A 24,790-nucleotide genomic window follows, 5' to 3' on the forward strand; every position below is an offset into this window, starting at 1 on the left:
AACAAACCGATTGTTATCTTTAAGAGAGCGAAAACTATAGGAGATAATGTGACCAGCAGTAATCTTCCAGATACAAACCATACTTGGTCAGATAGATGGAGTCCCATGGGAAACTTCAAATGTGAGCACTGTGCAATGTGTAACGTAATGCGCACGGGGAAACAAGTCCAGATAGGACATATAACACACACTATTAAGCAATTTATTAATTGCAAGTCAGCTTATGAAGTGTATGTGATTTTTTTGCCCATGCAAAAAATTTTATATCGGTAAAACCCGTAGACCCCTATATGTGCGATCTAGAGAACATAAAAGATCGATCATTACAGGTATTGGAGCTACACGTCTTATAGAACATATTAAAGATGAACATCAGTGTAATAAAGAAGTGTTAAAATGTACAGGGATTGAGAGAGTTTATCCACCAGCCAGAGGTGGGGACAGAAAGCGCATTTTATTGCAACGAGAAGCACAATGGATTATTAAAAGTAATGCCATGGGAGGTTTAGGCTTCAATGACAAAAACGATCTTGCTGTCTTTGTATGATTTTAAAGTTTTATATGTATACGAAGGTGATCCGAATATTTGATTGATTGATGCACCTGTTTAGCAGTGACGTGCAGGGAGGAGACAGGTATATTGGGCGTTCCCCTTTCACGTCACAGTAACATAGTAACATAGTAACATAGTACATAAGGCCGAAAAAAGACATTTGTCCATCCAGTTCGGCCTGTTATCCCGCAAGTTGATCCAGAGGAAGGCAAAAAAAAAAAAACCCTGTGAGGTAGAAGCCAATTTTCTCCACTTTAGGGGACTATAAACTTCCTTCCCGACTCCAATCAGGCCATCAGAATAACTCCCTGGATCAACGACCCCTCTCTAGTAGCTATAGCCTGTAATATTATTAAGCTCCAGAAATACGTCCAGGCCCCTCTTGAATTCCTTTATTGTACTCACCATCACCACCTCCTCAGGCAGAGAGTTCCATATTCTCACTGCTCTTACCGTAAAGAATCCTTTTCTATGTTTGTGTACAAACCTTCTTTCCTCCAGACGCAGAGGATGTCCCCTCGTCACAGTCACAGTCCTGGGGATAAATAGCTGATGGGATAGATCTCTGTACTGACCCCTGATATATTTATACATATTAATTAGATCTCCCCTCAGTCGTCTTTTTTCTAAAGTGAATAACCCTAATTTTGATAATCTTTTAGGGTACTGTAGTTGCCCCATTCCAGTTATTACTTTAGATGCCCTCCTCTGGACCTTCTCCAGCTCTGCTATGTCTACCTTGTTTACAGGAGCCCAGAACTGTACACAGTACTCCATGTGTGGTCTGACCAGCGATTTGTAAAGTGGCAGGACTATGTTCTTATCACGGGCATCTATAACCCCTTTGACGCAACTCATTATCTCATTGGCCTTGACAGCAGCTGCGTGACACTGTTTTTTGCAGCTTAGTTTGCTGTTTATTAAAATTCCTAGATCCTTTTCCATGTCAGTGTTACCGAGTGTTTTACCATTTAGTATGTACGGGTGACTTGCATTTTTCCTTCCCATGTGCATAACTTTACATTTATCAGTGTTAAACCCCATCTGCCACTTATCTGCCCAAGCCTCCAATCTATCCAGATCCCTCTGTAGTAGTATACTGTCCTCATCAGTGTAAATTACTTTACACAGTTTAGTGTCATCTGCGAAAATTGATACTTTACTATGCAAGCCTTCTACAAGATCATTAATAAATATATTGAAGAGAATAGGGCCCAATACTGACCCCTGAGGTACCCCACTAGTGACAGTGACCCAATCTGAGTGTGTACCGTTAATAACCACCCTCTGTTTTCTATCACTGAGCCAGTTACTTACCCACATACAGATGTTTTCTCCCAGTCCGAGCATTCTCATTTTATATACTAACCTTTTATGTGGTACAGTGTCAAATGCTTTGGAGAAGTCCAGATATACGACATCCATTGATTCGCCGCTGTCAAGTCTAGAACTTACCTCCTCATAGAAACTGATTAAATTAGTCTGACATGACCGATCCCTCACAAAGCCATGCTGATATGGCGTTATTTGCTTATTTCTGTTGAGATGCTCTAATATAGCATCTCTCAGAAAACCTTCAAACAGTTTACCCACAACAGATGTTAAACTTACCGGCCTATAGTTTCCAGGCTCTGTTTTTGGCCCCTTTTTGAATATTGGCACCACATATGCCATGTGCCAATCCTGTGGGACATTCCCTGTCAGTATAGAGTCTGCAAATATCAGAAATAAGGGTCTGGCTATGACATTACTTAATTCCTTTAGGATACGGGGGTGTCTGTCATCCGGTCCTGGCGATTTGTCTATTTTAATCTTTTTAAGTCGCTGATGTACTTCTTCCTGGGTCAGACAGGACACTTTTAATGGGGAATTTATTTTTGCATTCTGCATGTCATCTGACAATTTATTTTCCTCAGTGAATACATTGGAGAAAAAAATATTTAACAGCTTTGCTTTCTCCTCATCGCTCTCTGCGACTTCCCCCTCATTACTCTTTAAAGGGCCGACACCTTCAGATTTATACTTTTTAACATTTATATAATTGAAGAACATTTTAGGGTTAGTTTTACTCTCTTTGGCAATTAATCTCTCGGTCTCTAGTTTGGCCGCTTTTATTTGTTTTTTACATGTTCTATTTTTTTCCTTATAGTTTTTCAGTGCTTCCGTGCTCCCCTCCTGTTTCAGTGAATGATATGCTTTCTTTTTGTCATTTATTGCTTTCGTTACAGTTCTATTTATCCACATTGGTTTCTTTTTGTTCCTTAACCTTTTATTACCATACGGTATGTACCTATCACAATGAGATTTTAGGATGTTTTTAAAGATATCCCATTTTGTGGCTGTATTTTTATTTTTGAGGACTTTGTCCCAGTTAGTTTGGCCTATGGCCTCTCTTAGTTGGCTAAATTTAGCTTTTTTGAAGTTTGGTATTTTTGTTCCTCCCTGTAGAAACGCTCTTTTGAATGATAATTGGAAGGTTATTACTTTGTGGTCACTATTTCCCAGGTGTCCCCCAACCTGCACGTCTGTTGTTCTGTCCGGCCTATTGGTTAATACTAAGTCCAGTATGGCCGTCCCTCTAGTCGGGTCCTGAACCAGTTGGGAGAGGTAATTGTCTTTGGTTATTGCCAAGAACCTGTTTCCTTTATGAGATATACAAGTTTCAGTTTCCCAGTCTATATCTGGGTAGTTGAAGTCCCCCATAATAACCACCTCATTATGATTTGCCGCCTCGTCTATCTCGTTTAGTAATAGATTTTCTGTGGACTCTGGTATATTAGGTGGTTTATAGTAAACTCCTATTAGTAATTTATTGTTGTTTTTAGCTCCATGTATCTCTACCCACACTGACTCCACATGTTCATAGGCTCGACAAACGGCTGTTGCCTTTCCTTCTGCTATATGGGACACGTACCCGCTAGTTTCTAACCGAATAAAGCTACAATTTAACGAAGATTCGGTGAGTGCCGCCTTTTTTTTTCTCTTTTTTTCTTCTACCGTTGATGACATTCAGCTACTTACTTAGGCAGAGCACCAGTAGATTTTTTGCATGGACGCTGAGAATTAGCCATCTGCACCATACCGCGCAGTAGTGCCGACTGTGTTCTTTTTTCTTTTAGTCTCCACTTTTTCCTTGCAGCTAGGCCAGTGGAGACTACTGCATCTGTGTCTGGGATGAACAGGTCGTCTCTGCCCTTTCTTTATTTGAGGGATTATCAAGGCCACTTAGGGTCCTAGGTTTCCTGGGTATGAGTCGTCATACCATCCAGGTCCGCTCATACAGTGAAGAGTTAGGGCGAGGATTAGGGATGCTATAGGAGGTGACCTGCTCCCTTTCCCAGCCTCCGGCCTAGTTGCTTGTCCTTCTACTTTACATTGTACGGTTTACCCCACACCCCACCGGGACACCAGTTCAGCCCCCACAGGGCTCATGTGGCCATGAGATCTAGGCGGCATGTCTTCAGTCCCCTGACCAGCAAGATTTACCAGCATCTGTTCCAGGACATGAAGCAGTGGAGTACCGTTTTTTAACCCGTAGTCCTGGGAACTAACAAATAACATGGCATTCTGAAAGGGCCTGAGCAAAAGACAGGTGTCATGCATGAGCTGCTACTGGTTGAAATCGAAGTTACAAAGGGGAGTACTCCTGTCTGCTTGAATCATCAAGAAATCGTTTATGGCCTTTCTATGTTCGTATAGTTGGTCCAACATATGGCGGGTGGAATTCCAATTGGTGGAAACGTTGCCGTTCTGCCTCAAGGAGGGTGTGCTTTGCGGTGTACGAGTGGCTGAAGTGCATGCAAAGTTTCCTGGCTAGTTATAGGCTGTCTTGCAGATGGATGGAAGACTTCAGGAACTGATTGACAACCAGATTGAACTTGTTGCCATGCAAGGTGAATGGCTCAGCCATCCTTGATGCAGCACCGACACCATGTTCTTCACATTGTCGGTCACCATGGTTCCGATTTTTTGTTGTCATGGAGAAAGCCATGATTCGATTTCTTGATGAAGGAAAAGGAGCAGTTCCTCCCCTGTGTGACTCTGGGTGAATCTCAACCTTCATTGGAAAAAGGTGAAATCCGCAGCTAAAACGGCTAACATAATTGACCTGTTGCAGATTTGGAAATCCGCACAGCAGGTCAATTACTGCATGAAAATAATCCATGCTGAGAAACTGCACATATTCCACAATCTGTGCAGGTGGCCCAAAACTCACAACATAAACTGGAATGCTGCAGATTGACAACCTGCAGTGCAAGTCAATTTATGCTGTGGGTATGCTCCACACTGTGTGGATGAGATTTCCAAAAACTCAACCACAATGCTGGTACTGTAAAATACTATGGATTTGTCGTTAGCAAATTCATAGTATTTATGCCACACGTGAACATACTCTAACAGAACCAAACTTACTATATAGATGTGTGTGTCTAGGTGTAGGGCCAGATACCAAGACAAGCATAAAAACATATATATATATATATATATATATATAGCAAAAAAAGTGTTCGCAGCACTCCTTGAAAGATAAAATGTGCTCTTTTATTCACACATATCAAGTGACAACGTTTCGGTTATCTCACAGAACCTTTCTCAAGTCAGGTGAAACATAAAGTGCAATAGTGCCAGTATAAATACATATTAAGGTTGTTACCAATCAACTCATCAACCAATACAAAAATAGTACACTCCCCTTTGGTGGACATGTTACAATTCATTCATTTATCACTCGTATCAATATAAGCAGGCTAACAAGCCTCTTCTATATATACTATAGTGTTCTACTACATGATCATAGTGCATATATAAAGTGCCAATATTAAAGTGCATAGTGCAATTAAAAACTCCTTAACTTCTATACCTTGCTGGGGGTATATACAATGAGCTGAATGGATGGCGTCTTAACTCGTGTGGATGCACGGTGATTCTCCGCGTCTCCTCCTCGCCACTGCGCATATGTGTCAGTCCCTCACCTGTTATTAGGCAGCACATAACAGCTATGCGTCACCAACGGGCGGAGTCCAAGCGCCGTGACGTCTGGCGTACTGCGTCACACGTAACGCGTGCATCACGTGCCCGCGCGTCCGCCGCGGCATTCGCCAGCGTCACTTCACTTGTCTTTTCCGCCATTTTACACCAGGGCAATCTTTTGGGCAATAACTCTATCTAACATCCTCCTTATTCCCATTACTTCCTACAGCCCTAATTACCAACCCCGCAAGATAAGTTAACCATGATGCTATATAATGATCAAACATAGCCAGTCGTATTGTAATATAATAAAAGAACATAATTTCCACTGGGTTCACCCAATACAGCATTCTGGACACACAAGAAGAATGGACAACAGAGGAGGGGCACTAGCCCACCATTCTCCCTGTTACCCTAAACTCAACATTTAGTCCTTTAGGTTTCAGAGTATCCAAACAGTAAATCCATCTAAGCTCATTTTTCTTTAAAACAGTTAACCTATCCCCTCCTCTTTCTAATGGTTTGACATGATCCAAGATCGTAAATCTCAAATCATTTTCTTTATGATTATTCTCCGCAAAATGTTTTGACACAGGCAGATCTTTTCTTTTATTTCTGATGGATTGTCTATGGTTCTTTAACCTAGTTTTCAAATCACATGTGGTTTCACCCACATAAAGCTTCTTGCAAGGGCACCATAACACGTAAATTACCCAGGATGAGTCACATGTGAGATAATATTTAATGTTAAATATCTCTCCTGTTTCGGGATGTGTGAATGCCGACCCCTTATGCATGAGTTTGCAATTCACACACCCCAAACATGGGAAACATCCTGTACGTTTCGTCTTTAGGAAGGCTTGTCTTAACTGTTTTTTTTTTTCAGGGACTTTGGAATGCACCACTTTGTTCCTGATTAGGGATGAGCGAACTCGAACTGTATAGTTCGGGTTCGTACCGAATTTTGGGGTGTCCGTGACACGGACCCGAACCCGGACATTTTCGTAAAAGTCCGGGTTCGGGTTCGGTGTTCGTCGCTTTCTTGGCGCTTTTGTGACGCTTTCTTGGCGCTTTTTGAAAGGCTGCAAAGCAGCCAATCAACAAGCGTCATACTACTTGCCCCAAGAGGCCATCACAGCCATGCCTACTATTGGCATGGCTGTGATTGGCCAGAGCACCATGTGACCCAGCCTCTATTTAAGCTGGAGTCACATAGCGCCGCCCGTCACTCTGCTCTGATTAGCGTAGGGAGAGGTTGCGGCTGCGACAGTAGGGCGAGATTAGGCAGATTAACTCCTCCAAAGGACTTGATTAACTGATCGATCTGCAGCTGTGGATCATTGAGCTGCTGATCCTCAATTGCTCACTGTTTTTAGGCTGCCCAGACCGTTTGTCAGTCACATTTTTCTGGGGTGATCGGCGGCCATTTTGTGTCTTGTGGTGCGCCAGCACAAGCTGCGACCAAGTGCATTTAACCCTCAATGGTGTGGTTGTTTTTTGGCTAAAGCCTACATCAGGGTGAAGCTGTCACACCAAGTGCATTTAACCAGCAATAGTCTGTTCATTTTTTGGCCATATACAAAATCAGGGGCAAGCTGCGCCTGTCACCAAGTGCATTTAACCCTCAATGGTGTGGTTGTTTTTTGGCTAAAGCCTACATCAGGGTGAAGCTGTCACACCAAGTGCATTTAACCAGCAATAGTCTGTTCATTTTTTGGCCATATACAAAATCAGGGGCAAGCTGCGCCTGTCACCAAGTGCATTTAACCCTCAATGGTGTGGTTGTTTTTTGGCTAAAGCCTACATCAGGGTGAAGCTGTCACACCAAGTGCATTTAACCAGCAATAGTCTGTTCATTTTTTGGCCATATACAAAATCAGGGGCAAGCTGCGCCTGTCACCAAGTGCATTTAACCCTCAATGGTGTGGTTGTTTTTTGGCTAAAGCCTACATCAGGGTGAAGCTGTCACACCAAGTGCATTTAACCAGCAATAGTCTGTTCATTTTTTGGCCATATACAAAATCAGGGGCAAGCTGCGCCTGTCACCAAGTGCATTTAACCCTCAATGGTGTGGTTGTTTTCTGGCTAAAGCCTACATCAGGGTGAAGCTGTCACACCAAGTGCATTTAACCAGCAATAGTCTGTTTATTTTTTGGCCATATACTACATCAGGGGCAAGCTGCGCCCGTCACCAAGTGCATTTAACCCTCAGTAGTGTGGTTGGTCAAGCTGTGACACCAAGTGCATTTAACCAGCAATAGTCTGTTCATTTTTTGGCCATATACTACATCAGGGGCAAGCTGCGCCCGTCACCAAGTGCATTTAACCAGCAATAGTGTGGTTATTTTTTGGCCATATCCCAGTCTAATTCTGTCACTAAATCCATACCGGTCACCCAGCGCCTAAATACTAGGCCTCAAATTTATATCCCGCTAAATCTCTCGTTACCGCTGTCCTGTTGTAGCTGGGAAAGTTATTTAGTGTCCGTCAAAGCACATTTTTTGTTCTGGGTTGAAGTACAATTCCCAATTTAGCAATTTCATAATTTAGTGGTTTCTGCTATATCAGAGCTATTTGAAATCTATCCCTAAAAGGGTATATAATATTCAAGGTGCACATTGGGTCATTCAGAATAACTTCACACACACCCGCTACTGTGTATTTTCAAGTCTAATTCTGTCACTAAACCCATACCTGTCACCCAGCGCCTAAATACTAGGCCTCAAATTTATATCCTGCTAAATCTCTCGTTACCGCTGTACTGTTGTTGCTGGGCAAGATATTTAGTGTCCGTCAAAGCACATTTTTTGTTCTGGGTTGAAATACAATTCCCAATTTAGCAATTTCATAATTTAGTGGTTTCTGCTATATCAGAGCTATTTGAAATCTATCCCTAAAAGGGTATATAATATTCAAGGTGCACATTGGGTCATTCAGAATAACTTCACACACACCCGCTACTGTGTATTTTCAAGTCTAATTCTGTCACTAAACCCATACCTGTCACCCAGCGCCTAAATACTAGGCCTCAAATTTATATCCTGCTAAATCTCTCGTTACCGCTGTACTGTTGTTGCTGGGCAAGATATTTAGTGTCCGTCAAAGCACATTTTTTGTTCTGGGTTGAAATACAATTCCCAATTTAGCAATTTCATAATTTAGTGGTTTCTGCTATATCAGAGCTATTTGAAATCTATCCCTAAAAGGGTATATAATATTCAAGGTGCACATTGGGTCATTCAGAATAACTTCACACACACCCGCTACTGTGTATTTCCAAGTCTAATTCTGTCACTAAACCCATACCTGTCACCCAGCGCCTAAATACTAGGCCTCAAATTTATATCCTGCTAAATCTCTCGTTACCGCTGTACTGTTGTTGCTGGGCAAGATATTTAGTGTCCGTCAAAGCACATTTTTTGTTCTGGGTTGAAATACAATTCCCAATTTAGCAATTTCATAATTTAGTGGTTTCTGCTATATCAGAGCTATTTGAAATCTATCCCTAAAAGGGTATATAATATTCAAGGTGCACATTGGGTCATTCAGAATAACTTCACACACACCCGCTACTGTGTATTTCCAAGTCTAATTCTGTCACTAAACCCATACCTGTCACCCAGCGCCTAAATACTAGGCCTCAAATTTATATCCTGCTAAATCTCTCGTTACCGCTGTACTGTTGTTGCTGGGCAAGATATTTAGTGTCCGTCAAAGCACATTTTTTGTTCTGGGTTGAAATACAATTCCCAATTTAGCAATTTCATAATTTAGTGGTTTCTGCTATATCAGAGCTATTTGAAATCTATCCCTAAAAGGGTATATAATATTCAAGGTGCACATAGGGTCATTCAGAATAACTTCACACACCCGCTACTGTGCATTTCCAAATCTAATTCTGTCACTAAACCCATACCTGTCACCCAGCGCCTAAATACTAGGCCTCAAATTTATATCCCGCTAAATCTCTCGTTACCGCTGTCCTGTTGTGGCTGGGAAAGTTATTTAGTGTCCGTCAAAGCACATTTTTTGTTCTGGGTTGAAATACAATTCCCAATTTAGCAATTTCATAATTTAGTCGTTTCTGCTATATCAGAGCTATTTGAAATCTATCCCTAAAAGGGTAGATCATATTGAAGGTGCACATAGGGTCATTCAGAATAACTTCACACACACGCTTCTGTGCATTTCCAAGTCTAATTCTGTCACTAAATCCATACCGGTCACCCAGCGCCTAAATACTAGGCCTCAAATTTATATCCCGCTGAATTTGAATACAATACATTGGGCCAAATAATATATTTGTTGTTGTGGTGAACCATAACAATGAGAAAAACATCTAGTAAGGGACGCGGACGTGGACATGGTCGTGGTGGTGTTAGTGGACCCTCTGGTGCTGGGAGAGGACGTGGCCGTTCTGCCACATCCACACGTCCTAGTGTACCAACTACCTCAGGTCCCAGTAGCCGCCAGAATTTACAGCGATATATGGTGGGGCCCAATGCCGTTCTAAGGATGGTAAGGCCTGAGCAGGTACAGGCATTAGTCAATTGGGTGGCCGACAGTGGATCCAGCACGTTCACATTATCTCCCACCCAGTCTTCTGCAGAAAGCGCACAGATGGCGCCTGAAAACCAACCCCATCAGTCTGTCACATCACCCCCATGCATACCAGGGAAACTGTCTCAGCCTCAAGTTATGCAGCAGTCTCTTATGCTGTTTGAAGACTCCGCTGGCAGGGTTTCCCAAGGGCATCCACCTAGCCCTTCCCCAGCGGTGAAAGACATAGAATGCACTGACGCACAACCACTTATGTTTCCTGATGATGAGGACATGGGAATACCACCTCAGCATGTCTCTGATGATGACGAAACACAGGTGCCAACTGCTGCGTCTTTCTGCAGTGTGCAGACTGAACAGGAGGTCAGGGATCAAGACTGGGTGGAAGACGATGCAGGGGACGATGAGGTCCTAGACCCCACATGGAATGAAGGTCGTGCCACTGACTTTCACAGTTCGGAGGAAGAGGCAGTGGTGAGACCGAGCCAACAGCGTAGCAAAAGAGGGAGCAGTGGGCAAAAGCAGAACACCCGCCGCCAAGAGACTCCGCCTGCTACTGACCGCCGCCATCTGGGACCGAGCACCCCAAAGGCAGCTTCAAGGAGTTCCCTGGCATGGCACTTCTTCAAACAATGTGCTGACGACAAGACCCGAGTGGTTTGCACGCTGTGCCATCAGAGCCTGAAGCGAGGCATTAACGTTCTGAACCTGAGCACAACCTGCATGACCAGGCACCTGCATGCAAAGCATGAACTGCAGTGGAGTAAACACCTTAAAACCAAGGAAGTCACTCAGGCTCCCCCTGCTACCTCTTCTGCTGCTGCCGCCTCGGCCTATTCTGCTGCTGCCGCCTCGGCCTCTTCCTCCGCCTCTGGAGGAACGTTGGCACCTGCCGCCCAGCAAACAGGGGATGTACCACCAACACCACCACCACCACCTCCGTCACCAAGCGTCTCAACCATGTCACACGCCAGCGTTCAGCTCTCCATCTCACAAACATTTGATAGAAAGCGTAAATTCCCACCTAGCCACCCTCGATCCCTGGCCCTGAATGCCAGCATTTCTAAACTACTGGCCTATGAAATGCTGTCATTTAGGCTGGTGGACACAGACAGCTTCAAACAGCTCATGTCGCTTGCTGTCCCACAGTATGTTGTTCCCAGCCGGCACTACTTCTCCAAGAGAGCCGTGCCTTCCCTGCACAACCAAGTATCCGATAAAATCAAGTGTGCACTGCGCAACGCCATCTGTAGCAAGGTCCACCTAACCACAGATACGTGGACCAGTAAGCACGGCCAGGGACGCTATATCTCCCTAACTGCACACTGGGTAAATGTAGTGGCAGCTGGGCCCCAGGCGGAGAGCTGTTTGGCGCACGTCCTTCCGCCGCCAAGGATCGCAGGGCAACATTCTTTGCCTCCTGTTGCCACCTCCTCCTTCTCGGCTTCCTCCTCCTCTTCTTCCACCTGCTCATCCAGTCAGCCACACACCTTCACCACCAACTTCAGCACAGCCCGGGGTAAACGTCAGCAGGCCATTCTGAAACTCATATTTTTGGGGGACAGGCCCCACACCGCACAGGAGTTGTGGCGGGGTATTGAACAACAGACCGACGAGTGGTTGCTGCCGGTGAGCCTCAAGCCCGGCCTGGTGGTGTGTGATAATGGGCGAAATCTCGTTGCAGCTCTGGGACTAGCCAATTTGACGCACATCCCTTGCTTGGCGCATGTGCTGAATTTGGTGGTGCAGAAGTTCATTCACAACTACCCCGACATGTCAGAGCTGCTGCATAAAGTGCGGGCCGTCTGTTCGCGCTTCCGGCGTTCACATCCTGCCGCTGCTCGCCTGTCTGCGCTACAGCGTAACTTCGGCCTTCCCGCTCACCGCCTCATATGCGACGTGCCCACCAGGTGGAACTCCACCTTGCACATGCTGGACAGACTGTGCGAGCAGCAGCAGGCCATAGTGGAGTTTCAGCTGCAGCACGCACGGGTCAGTCGCACTACAGAACAGCACCACTTCACCACCAATGACTGGGCCTCCATGCGAGACCTGTGTGCCCTGTTGCGCTGTTTCGAGTACTCCACCAACATGGCCAGTGGCGATGACACCGTTATCAGCGTTACAATACCACTTCTATGTCTCCTTGAGAAAACACTTAGGGCGATGATGGAAGAGGAGGTGGCCCAGGAGGAGGAGGAGGAGGAGGAGGAAGAGGGGTCATTTTTAGCACTTTCAGGCCAGTCTCTTCGAAGTGACTCAGAGGGCGGTTTTTGGCAACAGCAGAGGCCAGGTACAAATGTGGCCAGCCAGGGCCCACTACTGGAGGACGAGGAGGACGAGGATGAGGAGGAGGTGGAGGAGGATGAGGATGAAGCATGGTCACAGCGGGGTGGCACCCAACGCAGCTCGGGTCCATCACTGGTGCGTGGCTGGGGGGAAAGGCAGGACGATGACGATACGCCTCCCACAGAGGACAGCTTGTCCTTACCCCTGGGCAGCCTGGCACACATGAGCGACTACATGCTGCAGTGCCTGCGCAACGACAGCAGAGTTGCCCACATTTTAACCTGTGCGGACTACTGGGTTGCCACCCTGCTGGATCCACGCTACAAAGACAATGTGCCCACCTTACTTCCTGCACTGGAGCGTGATAGGAAGATGCGCGAGTACAAGCGCACGTTGGTAGACGCGCTACTGAGAGCATTCCCAAATGTCACAGGGGAACAAGTGGAAGCCCAAGGCCAAGGCAGAGGAGGAGCAAGAGGTCGCCAAGGCAGCTGTGTCACGGCCAGCTCCTCTGAGGGCAGGGTTAGCATGGCAGAGATGTGGAAAACTTTTGTCAACACGCCACAGCTAACTGCACCACCACCTGATACGCAACGTGTTAGCAGGAGGCAACATTTCACTAACATGGTGGAACAGTACGTGTGCACACCCCTCCACGTACTGACTGATGGTTCGGCCCCATTCAACTTCTGGGTCTCTAAATTGTCCACGTGGCCAGAGCTAGCCTTTTATGCCTTGGAGGTGCTGGCCTGCCCGGCAGCCAGCGTTTTGTCTGAACGTGTATTCAGCACGGCAGGGGGCGTCATTACAGACAAACGCAGCCGCCTGTCTACAGCCAATGTGGACAAGCTGACGTTCATAAAAATGAACCAGGCATGGATCCCACAGGACCTGTCCGTCCCTTGTCCAGATTAGACATTAACTACCTCCCCATAACCATATATTATTGGACTCCAGGGCACTTCCTCATTCAATCCTATTTTTATTTTCATTTTACCATTATATTGCAAGGCTACCCAAAGTTGAATGAACCTCTCCTCTGCCTGTGTGCTAGGCCTAAATATATGCCAATGGATTGTTGCAGTGGTGGCTGACGTGAAGCCTCATTCTCTGCTATGACATGCAGACTGATTCTCTGGTGACATGAAGCCAGATTGTCTGTTACGGGACCTCTCTCCTCTGCCTGGGTGCTGGGCCTGAATTTATGACAATGGACTGTTGCAGTGGTGGGTGACGTGAAGCCTGATTCTCTGCTATGACATGCAGACTGATTCTCTGGTGACATGAAGCCAGATCCTCTGTTACGGGACCTCTCTCCTCTGCCTGGGTGCTGGGCCTAAATTTATGAAAATGGACTGTTGCAGTGGTGGGTGACGTGAAGCCTCATTCTCTGCTATGACATGCAGACTGATTCTCTGCTGACATGAAGCCAGATCGTCTGTTACGGGACCTCTCTCCTCTGCCTGGGTGCTGGGCCTAAATTTATGAAAATGGACTCTTACAGTGGTGGGTGACGTGAAGCCTGATTCTCTGCTATGACATGAAGACTGATTCTCTGCTGACATGAAGCCAGATCCTCTGTTACGGGACCTCTCTCCTCTGCCTGGGTGCTGGGCCTAAATATCTGACAATGGACTGTTGCATTGGTGGCTGACGTGAAGCCTGATTCTCTGCTATGATATGAAGACTGATTCTCTGCTGACATGAAGCCAGATTGTCTGTTACGGGACCTCTCTCCTCTGCCTGTGTGCTAGGCCTAAATATATGCCAATGGATTGTTGCAGTGGTGGCTGACGTGAAGCCTGATTCTCTGCTATGACATGCAGACTGATTCTCTGGTGACATGAAGCCAGATCCTCTGTTACGGGACCTCTCTCCTCTGCCTGGGTGCTGGGCCTAAATTTATGAAAATGGACTGTTGCAGTGGTGGGTGACGTGAAGCCTGATTCTCTGCTATGACATGCAGACTGATTCTCTGGTGACATGAAGCCAGATCCTCTGTTACGGGACCTCTCTCCTCTGCCTGGGTGCTGGGCCTAAATATCTGACAATGGACTGTTGCATTGGTGGCTGACGTGAAGCCTGATTCTCTGCTATGACATGCAGACTAATTCTCTGCTGACATGAAGCCAGATTGTCTGTTACGGGACCTCTCTCCTCTGCCTGGGTGCTGGGCCTAAATTTATGAAAATGGACTGTTGCAGTGGTGGGTGACGTGAAGCCTGATTCTCTGCTATGACATGAAGACTGATTCTCTCCTGACATGAAGCCAGATTGTCTGTTACGGGACCTCTCTCCTCTGCCTGGGTGCTGGGCCTAAATTTATGAAAATGGACTGTTACAGTGGTGGGTGACGTGAAGCCTGATTCTCTGCTATGATATGAAGACTGATTCTCTGCTGACATGAAGCCAGATTGTCTGTTACGGGACCTCTCTCCTCTGCCTGGGTGCTGGGCCTAAATTTATGAAAATGGACTCTTACAGTGGTGGGTGACGTGAAGCCTGATTCTCTGCTATGACATGAAGACTGATTCTCTGCTGACATGAAGCCAGATCCTCTGTTACGGGACCTCTCTCCTCTGCCTGGGTGCTGGGCCTAAATATCTGACAATGGACTGTTGCATTGGTGGCTGACGTGAAGCCTGATTCTCTGCTATGATATGAAGACTGATTCTCTGCTGACATGAAGCCAGATTGTCTGTTACGGGACCTCTCTCCTCTGCCTGGGTGCTGGGCCTAAATTTATGAAAATGGACTCTTACAGTGGTGGGTGACGTGAAGCCTGATTCTCTGCTATGACATGAAGACTGATTCTCTGCTGACATGAAGCCAGATCCTCTGTTACGGGACCTCTCTCCTCTGCCTGGGTGCTGGGCCTAAATATCTGACAATGGACTGTTGCATTGGTGGCTGACGTGAAGCCTGATTCTCTGCTATGATATGAAGACTGATTCTCTGCTGACATGAAGCCAGATTGTCTGTTACGGGACCTCTCTCCTCTGCCTGGGTGCTGGGCCTAAATTTATGAAAATGGACTCTTACAGTGGTGGGTGACGTGAAGCCTGATTCTCTGCTATGACATGAAGACTGATTCTCTGCTGACATGAAGCCAGATCCTCTGTTACGGGACCTCTCTCCTCTGCCTGGGTGCTGGGCCTAAATATCTGACAATGGACTGTTGCATTGGTGGCTGACGTGAAGCCTGATTCTCTGCTATGATATGAAGACTGATTCTCTGCTGACATGAAGCCAGATTGTCTGTTACGGGACCTCTCTCCTCTGCCTGTGTGCTAGGCCTAAATATATGCCAATGGATTGTTGCAGTGGTGGCTGACGTGAAGCCTGATTCTCTGCTATGACATGCAGACTGATTCTCTGGTGACATGAAGCCAGATCCTCTGTTACGGGACCTCTCTCCTCTGCCTGGGTGCTGGGCCTAAATTTATGAAAATGGACTGTTGCAGTGGTGGGTGACGTGAAGCCTGATTCTCTGCTATGACATGAAGACTGATTCTCTGCTGACATGAAGCCAGATCCTCTGTTACGGGACCTCTCTCCTCTGCCTGGGTGCTGGGCCTAAATATCTGACAATGGACTGTTGCATTGGTGGCTGACGTGAAGCCTGATTCTCTGCTATGATATGAAGACTGATTCTCTGCTGACATGAAGCCAGATTGTCTGTTACGGGACCTCTCTCCTCTGCCTGTGTGCTAGGCCTAAATATATGCCAATGGATTGTTGCAGTGGTGGCTGACGTGAAGCCTGATTCTCTGCTATGACATGCAGACTGATTCTCTGGTGACATGAAGCCAAATCCTCTGTTACGGGACCTCTCTCCTCTGCCTGGGTGCTGGGCCTAAATTTATGAAAATGGACTGTTGCAGTGGTGGGTGACGTGAAGCCTGATTCTCTGCTATGACATGAAGACTGATTCTCTGCTGACATGAAGCCAGATCCTCTGTTACGGGACCTCTCTCCTCTGCCTGGGTGCTGGGCCTAAATATCTGACAATGGACTGTTGCATTGGTGGCTGACGTGAAGCCTGATTCTCTGCTATGATATGAAGACTGATTCTCTGCTGACATGAAGCCAGATTGTCTGTTACGGGACCTCTCTCCTCTGCCTGTGTGCTAGGCCTAAATATATGCCAATGGATTGTTGCAGTGGTGGCTGACGTGAAGCCTGATTCTCTGCTATGACATGCAGACTGATTCTCTGGTGACATGAAGCCAGATCCTCTGTTACGGGACCTCTCTCCTCTGCCTGGGTGCTGGGCCTAAATATATGAAAATGGACTGTTGCAGTGGTGGGTGACGTGAAGCCTGATTCTCTGCTATGACATGCAGACTGATTCTCTGGTGACATGAAGCCAGATCCTCTGTTACGGGACCTCTCTCCTCTGCCTGGGTGCTGGGCCTAAATTTATGAAAATGGACTGTTGCAGTGGTGGGTGACGTGAAGCCTCATTCTCTGCTATGACATGCAGACTGATTCTCTGCTGACATGAAGCCAGATTGTCTGTTACGGGACCTCTCTCCTCTGCCTGTGTGCTAGGCCTAAATATATGCCAATGGATTGTTGCAGTGGTGGCTGACGTGAAGCCTGATTCTCTGCTATGACATGCAGACTGATTCTCTGGTGACATGAAGCCAGATCCTCTGTTACGGGACCTCTCTCCTCTGCCTGGGTGCTGGGCCTAAATATCTGACAATGGACTGTTGCATTGGTGGCTGACGTGAAGCCTGATTCTCTGCTATGATATGAAGACTGATTCTCTGCTGACATGAAGCCAGATTGTCTGTTACGGGACCTCTCTCCTCTGCCTGTGTGCTAGGCCTAAATATATGCCAATGGATTGTTGCAGTGGTGGCTGACGTGAAGCCTGATTCTCTGCTATGACATGCAGACTGATTCTCTGGTGACATGAAGCCAGATCCTCTGTTACGGGACCTCTCTCCTCTGCCTGGGTGCTGGGCCTAAATTTATGAAAATGGACTGTTGCAGTGGTGGGTGACGTGAAGCCTGATTCTCTGCTATGACATGCAGACTGATTCTCTGGTGACATGAAGCCAGATCCTCTGTTACGGGACCTCTCTCCTCTGCCTGGGTGCTGGGCCTAAATTTATGAAAATGGACTGTTGCAGTGGTGGGTGACGTGAAGCCTCATTCTCTGCTATGACATGCAGACTGATTCTCTGCTGACATGAAGCCAGATTGTCTGTTACGGGACCTCTCTCCTCTGCCTGGGTGCTGGGCCTGAATTTATGACAATGGACTGTTGCAGTGGTGGCTGACGTGAAGCCTGATTCTCTGCTATGATATGAAGACTGATTCTCTGCTGACATGAAGCCAGATTGTCTGTTACGGGACCTCTCTCCTCTGCCTGGGTGCCGGGGCCTAAATATCTGAGAATGGACTGTTCCAGTGGTGGGTAACGGGAAGCCAGATTCTCTGCTATGATATGAAGACTGATTCTCTGCTGACATGAAGCCAGATTGTCTGTTACGGGACCTCTCTCCTCTGCCTGGGTGCTGGGCCTAAATTTATGAAAATGGACTATTACAGTGGTGGGTGACGTGAAGCCTGATTCTCTGCTATGACATGAAGACTGATTCTCTGCTGACATGAAGCCAGATTGTCTGTTACGGGACCTCTCTCCTCTGCCTGGGTGCCGGGGCCTAAATATCTGAGAATGGACTGTTCCAGTGGTGGGTGACGGGAAGCCAGATTCTCTGCTATGGAACCTCTCTCCAATTGATTTTGGTTAATTTTTATTTATTTAATTTTTATTTTAATTAATTTCCCTATCCACATTTGTTTGCAGGGGATTTACCTACATGTTGCTGCCTTTTGCAGCCCTCTAGCCCTTTCCTGGGCTGTTTTACAGCCGTTTTAGTGCCGAAAAGTTCGGGTCCCCATTGACTTCAATGGGGTTCGGGTTCGGGACGAAGTTCGGATCGGGTTCGGATCCCGAACCCGAACATTTCCGGGATGTTCGGCCGAACTTCTCGAACCCGAACATCCAGGTGTTCGCTCAACTCTATTCCTGATATTCCTTGCTCTTTTATATGCCATCATAGGCGGTTCTTTAAAGGCCGCTATGGTAGGATGACCATTATAAGATGACACAAAAGGTAACCTCTCACTAGCCTGTTTTGGTTTAGTAACTAGTAACTCCTCTCTGGACATACCTCTCACTTTATCCGCATGTCTTTTCACCAGATTTCTGGGGTATACACATACTGTATACACAAGTACTATGTACAGTACATGCACACATATATACTGTATACAGTATATACACAAGTATACAGTACACACATATACTGTATACAGTATACACATGTACGGTACATAAACACACTTACTGTATACAGTCTATATCCAAGTATTTAAAGTACATACACACATGTACTGTATGTAGTACATATACACACACATAGCATCCTGGAGGTTAACCTGTGGCATTACTTCCTGACAGCCCTGACTGCTCGCAGGCACAGGCAGTGAATGATAACCTGTGAGGAGTCACCCAGACAGGAAGTTACTGTGGGGTCACAGGTTATCATTCACTGCCACTGCTCTGTACCATACACTGCTCTGTTGATGTGGACAAGAGCGGCTCTTATGACTGGCTGTGCAGTTCCCAGTGCAGCCGTCAGGAGGGAGTAGTCTTTAAAGCACAGCAGTGCGTCTGCTGCATGACTTCAGAGTTTTTCATGGTGCGGTTCATCATGACGTGGTTTGCCGTGCAGGCTGGCTGCATGCCTTTTGCGTTCTGGCTGCGGGTGATTCCGTGTAGGCTGGTTGCTTTTGGCTTGCTGGCAGCGGTATCTAGTGTGAACCTGCCCGTGTGTGTACTCCATTTGGCTGTATCATCTCCCTGTGAGTATATCAGGTTGCTTGCACTTTTGCGTACTGGCTGCGGTGTTCCCTGCATGCTGGTTGCTAGGGACAACGTTCTGTATCACAGCTTGTTATGCTGTGGTTTCTGGTTTCTGTACTGTCGCTACCTTGTCTGGTATCTCCTTGCCGTCTGATCTTGCTGCCACTGACTTTACACTCTGGAGTAGCCCCTGGAAAACTACCCTGACGGCCCAAGCCTATCTTCACCATCTGAAGCTCTAGTGAAGACCAGGTAGCTGCTTAGTTACACCCCTCCAGAGTATTGCTAGTCAGTGGCGCAGTGGGTTAACACCCACTGATCCGTTTTAGTACATTGAGGTCTTCTGTTATAGTCATTGTCACGTGTCTTGGTTCCTTTTAATAAGTTTGCGCTCCGTGGTCCTTGGCCTGCTTGCCTTGTCCTGCTCGTATGACGTCCCGAGGTCCCCCTGGGGACATTCGGCACGTGACACTGTTCTTCCACCATAGTGACAGCACACTGTACTGTGGCCTGTTCAAGGACAGGTTATTAACATCTGTTGCACAGTAAAACCCCTTTAATGTGCATACTTAAAGGGTTTACCCCATGACTAATGTGAAAGATGAAAATAAGACATCATACAGTATATGCAATCTCTTTCTAACAAAGCTAGAACCAGCCCTGTACCTCACATGGATCCTGAGATCTCACACTCATCGTTCTTCTAGACTTCTATCAAGCTGGCAGCTCAAGGGGAGTGTCTTTTTCTGCTGTAGCTTAGTGGGTGTGTCCATGTCACTGCAGCTCTCTCCCTATCACAGCTCAGGAGGCAGTTGCAGGATGAAACTGAGCATGTGCAACCATCTTAGTGATCTGGAAAATGAAATAAGAAAAAACCAACAGCAGGTGGCACTATACAGATATATTTTATTAAATCTCAGTGGCTGTGAATTTTTTTTAATTACATGCAATTACAAAAGTATTCAGACCCAGGTGCTGATTTAAAAACGGCAGAATATTTTTTGTGCGACACCCCCTTTAAGCATAATCTGTGAGCTTACTTTATAATATATTTTCCACAAACATTAATGGGAAGATTTATCAATCTGGTGTAAAGGAGAACTGGCTTAGTTGCTCATAACAGCAAGATTTGGAAAATGAAAGGTGGAATCTGAGCTTGTTCTACTTTACACCTGTTTGATAAATCTCTCCCTAAAAGTCTACTAACACAAATATATAAATATCTAGTACACTACTCATTTCAGGTGTATATGTGTTTTCCAGGTTACAGGTTCCCTTTAATGGACACTCACAAATGGAATTTTCTACTCAGTTAGCGAACTATAAAACTCTATCCCTGGAAACAAAATTATACATCAATACTTTATTTTTAACCCCTTCAGGACCCTGCCATTTTTCACCTTAAGGACCAGGCCATTTTTTGCAAATCTGACATGTGTCACTTTATGTTGTGATAACTTTAAAATGCTTTTACTTATCCAAGCCAGTTTGAGATTATTTTCTTGTCACATATTGTACTTCATGATGGTGGTAAAATTGAGTCAAAATATTTCATTTTTATTTATAAAAAATACCAAATTTACCAACAATTTAGAAAAATTAGCAATTTTCAAAATTTCTATTTCTCTGCTTTTAAAACAGATAGTGATAACTCCTAAAATAGTTATTACTATACATTTCCTATATGTCTACTTCATGTTTGGATCATTTTGTAAATTACATTTTCTTTTTTGGGGGCGTTAGAAGGGTTAGAAGTTTAAAAGCAAATCTTTCCAAAACTCACTTTTTAAGGACCAGTTCAGGTCTGAAGTCACTTTGTGAGGCTTACATAATAGAAAACACCCATAAATAGCCTTATTTTAGAAACTACACTAGTGTTGGGCGCGAATATTTGAATAGCTAATATTAATCGCGAATATCAGCACTTCGAGAATTCGCGAATATTTAGAATACAGTGATATATATTCGCAATTTTAAATATTCTAGATAAGTAACCCCCCTTCTTGCTTGTGGGCCAATGAGAAGGCTGCAATGTCTTTGTCTGAGCTTAGCAGCATGCCTAGCAACCAATAGGAAAGTTGCCCACCCCTTACTATATAAGAACCTCCCCAGGACCCCTTGTATGCAGTATTTTGCAGTTCTGAGAGAGAAAGCAGTGTTATTGCTGTGCTCTCTGCTTTCCTGTGTCATTACATTAGATAGTTATTTAGCATATATATATATATATATATATATATATATATATATATATATATTACAGATAGTGGGAGATAGTCAGTGTAGGTTAGATAGTGATATAGTGTAGCTGTCCATACATACATGCTACATAGTGCTGTATGTATGTATGCTACATACATACATACATACATACATAGTGCTGTGATGTCACAAGTTCACAACAATACTTGGTGCACCAATCACTAATAAGACCTGTTAAAATGTGAAGTTGCATGTATTGCACAAAAATATTTGCATCATTAGTGTCGATTTCGCAATCGCGAATATATTGGAGCACTCTATCTGCATATAAAGCTATAGTAATGTATTGACATGCCAACCATTTTCTCCAGTCTCAGGAAACTTCTAGCAGCTTATAAAATGTAGCTATATTGATCCACGGCCCTGTATTTCGCACGCATTACGCAAAAATGACATTGCCGATTTTTCGTGATCAAGAAAATAATCTCAAATTTGCGAATATATGATGAATATTCTACCAAATATTTGCAAAATATCGCAAATTCGAACATTGCCCCTGCCGTTCATGACTTTCACCCCTCAAGGTGAAGTCAAGTTCAATATTTCTTTATTGGTATTTTGTCAAAACTGAAATGTAACATATCCTGCTGGTTAGTGCAGGCAACGAAGAATAAAGAAAAAAAATGTTTTTGCACATTTTACACTTAAAAAAGAAGAGAAAAGAAGTAATGATATGGACATAAGTTAAATGACTTAATTGACATAATTATAAGTTAACAATCTTACAGTCAGTTTTACATATGTGTAAAATAACATATCGATATACAGCGTTGTATAAACTTGAGTCTCATGAATAAAAGAGAAAATAAATATAAGAAATTGTAACTAAGAACTGAAATTCCACTAGGTCATTAATAGGAAAGCAATTATGCGGAACTAGGTATCTAATAGTGCCCCATAATGAGAAGACCACCATAGCGCCCAGGTTTTTTGGTATTTGGAAGATCTATTGTTACTATGTGCAATCATCTTTTCAAATCTGCAGTTTATGTTTACTTTTTTGACTATACTTTCTTAACCCTTTAGGTGTTCCACAAGAATTAAAGGAAAATGTAGATGATATTTCAGAATTTCACTTTTTTGGCAGATTTTCAATTTTAATCAATTTTTCCACTAACAAAGCAAGGGTTAACAGCCAAACACAGCTCAATATTTATAACCCTGATTTAGTAGTTTACAGAAACACCCCATATGTGGTCGTAAACTGCTGTACGGTCACATGGGAGGGCACAGAAGGAAAGGAACGCCATATGGTTTTTAGAAGGCAGATTTCACAGGGATAATTTTAATTTGCCATGTCACATTTGAAGATCCCCTGATGCACCTCTAGAGTAGAAACTCCAAAAAAGTGACCCCATTTTGGAAAATACACCCATAATGGTCGTAAACTGCTGTATGGGCCCAAGGCAGGGCGCAGAAGGAAAGAAACGCCATATGGTTTTTGGAGGGCTTAAGTTGCCATGTCACATTTGATGCACCCCTAGAGTAGAAATTCCCCAAAATACCCCATTTTGGAAACTACGGGATAAGTTAGCAGTTTTGTTGGTACTATTTTAGGTTACATATGATTTTTGGTTGCTCTATATTACACTTTTTGTGAGGCTAGGTAACCAAAAATTGCTGTTTTGGCACTGTTTTTATTCTTTTTATTTACAATGTTCATCTGACAGGTTAGATCATACCAAATTACCATATATGACTACTTATTTTGGTTGGTTGTTTCCGTTTTACAGTTGTTTGTTTCAGTTTTAAAAAAATGATTTTTTTAGTGTCTCTATATTCTGAAAGCCATAGTTTTCATTTTATTTTTTGCGACTGTCTTATGTAGGGGCTTGTTTTTTTTGGGGTATGAGATAACGGTTTGATTGGTATTATGTTGGGGTGCATATGACTTTTTGATCGCCTGGTATTACACTTTTTGTGATGTAAGGTGACAAAAAATAGCTTTTTTGACACACTTCTTTTCTTCTACGGTGTTCACCTGAGGGGCTAGTTAATGTGATATTTTTATACAGCAGGTTCTTACAGACACGGCAATACCTAATATGTATACTTTTTTTATTTATTTAAGTTTTACACAATAACAACATTTTTGAAACAAAATAAATCATGTTTTAGTGTCTCCATATTCTGAGAGCCATAGTTTTTTTTTTTGGGGTGATTGTCTTAGGTAGGATCTCATTTTTTGCGGGATGAGATGACAGTTTGATTCGTATGATTTTGAGGTGCGTATGACTTTTTAATCACTTGGTATTACACTTTTTGTGATGTAAGGTGACAAAAAAATGGCTTTTTTATTTAATCTTTTTTACGGTGTTCATCTGAGGGGTTAGGTCATGTGATATTTTTATATATCAGGTTGTTTTGAAACAATAAAATCATGTTTTAGTGTCTCCATAGTCTGAGAGCCATAGTTTTTTTTTTTTTTTTTTTTTTTGGGCGATTGTCTTAGGTAGTGGCTCATTTTTTGTGGGATGCGGTGAGGGTTAGACTAGTACTATTTTGGGGGGTATACGCCTTTTTGATCGCTTGGTGCTGCACTTTTAGTGATGTAAGGTGACAAAATAATGTTTTTTTAGCACAGTTTTTATTTTATTGTTTTGACGGTGTTCACCTGATGAGTTAGGTCATGTCATATTTTCTAGGGGACGCGGCGATACCTAATATGCCTTTTCTTTTTTCCCCTATTTTTTAAGGACGTTTTTTGTTTTTTTTTACTTGAAACTTTAAATTGTTTTGTAAAACTTTATTTTTTTTCACTTTATTTTTTGTCCCACTCTGGGACTTCAACTTTTGGGGGTCTGATCCCCTTTACAATGCATTACAATACTTCTGTATTGCAATGCACTGGATGTAAGTGTATTACACACTCTAATACACTTCTGCCTGCTTGCCTGTGAGATCCAGGGGGTTGGATCTCACAGGCTGTCATGGAAGGCAGCCACGATGGGAAGGCATCGTGCAGCCTTCCCTACCATCGGGTCCCCATCACAGCAGTGCAGGGACCCGATGACCACCCCACACCTGGCATGATCCCCCACGTGCCACGGTCAGCGCTGACCGTAGCACTGCAAAGGTTAATGCGCCAGCATCGGTGTTTTCACCGATGCTGGCGCATACAACAGGGGTCCAGCTATCAGTGACTACCGGACCCCTGCCGCTGATACATGTATGGCGCTGGTCCTTAAGTCACATCCACCAGCGCCGTACATGTACAGCACGGATCCCCATGGGGTTACTGAATTAAGGTTCCGTTTATTAATATCAAAACA

This window comes from Bufo gargarizans, chromosome 4 (assembly GCF_014858855.1).
Source record: "Bufo gargarizans isolate SCDJY-AF-19 chromosome 4, ASM1485885v1, whole genome shotgun sequence".
In the NCBI taxonomy this organism is placed as follows: domain Eukaryota; kingdom Metazoa; phylum Chordata; class Amphibia; order Anura; family Bufonidae; genus Bufo; species Bufo gargarizans.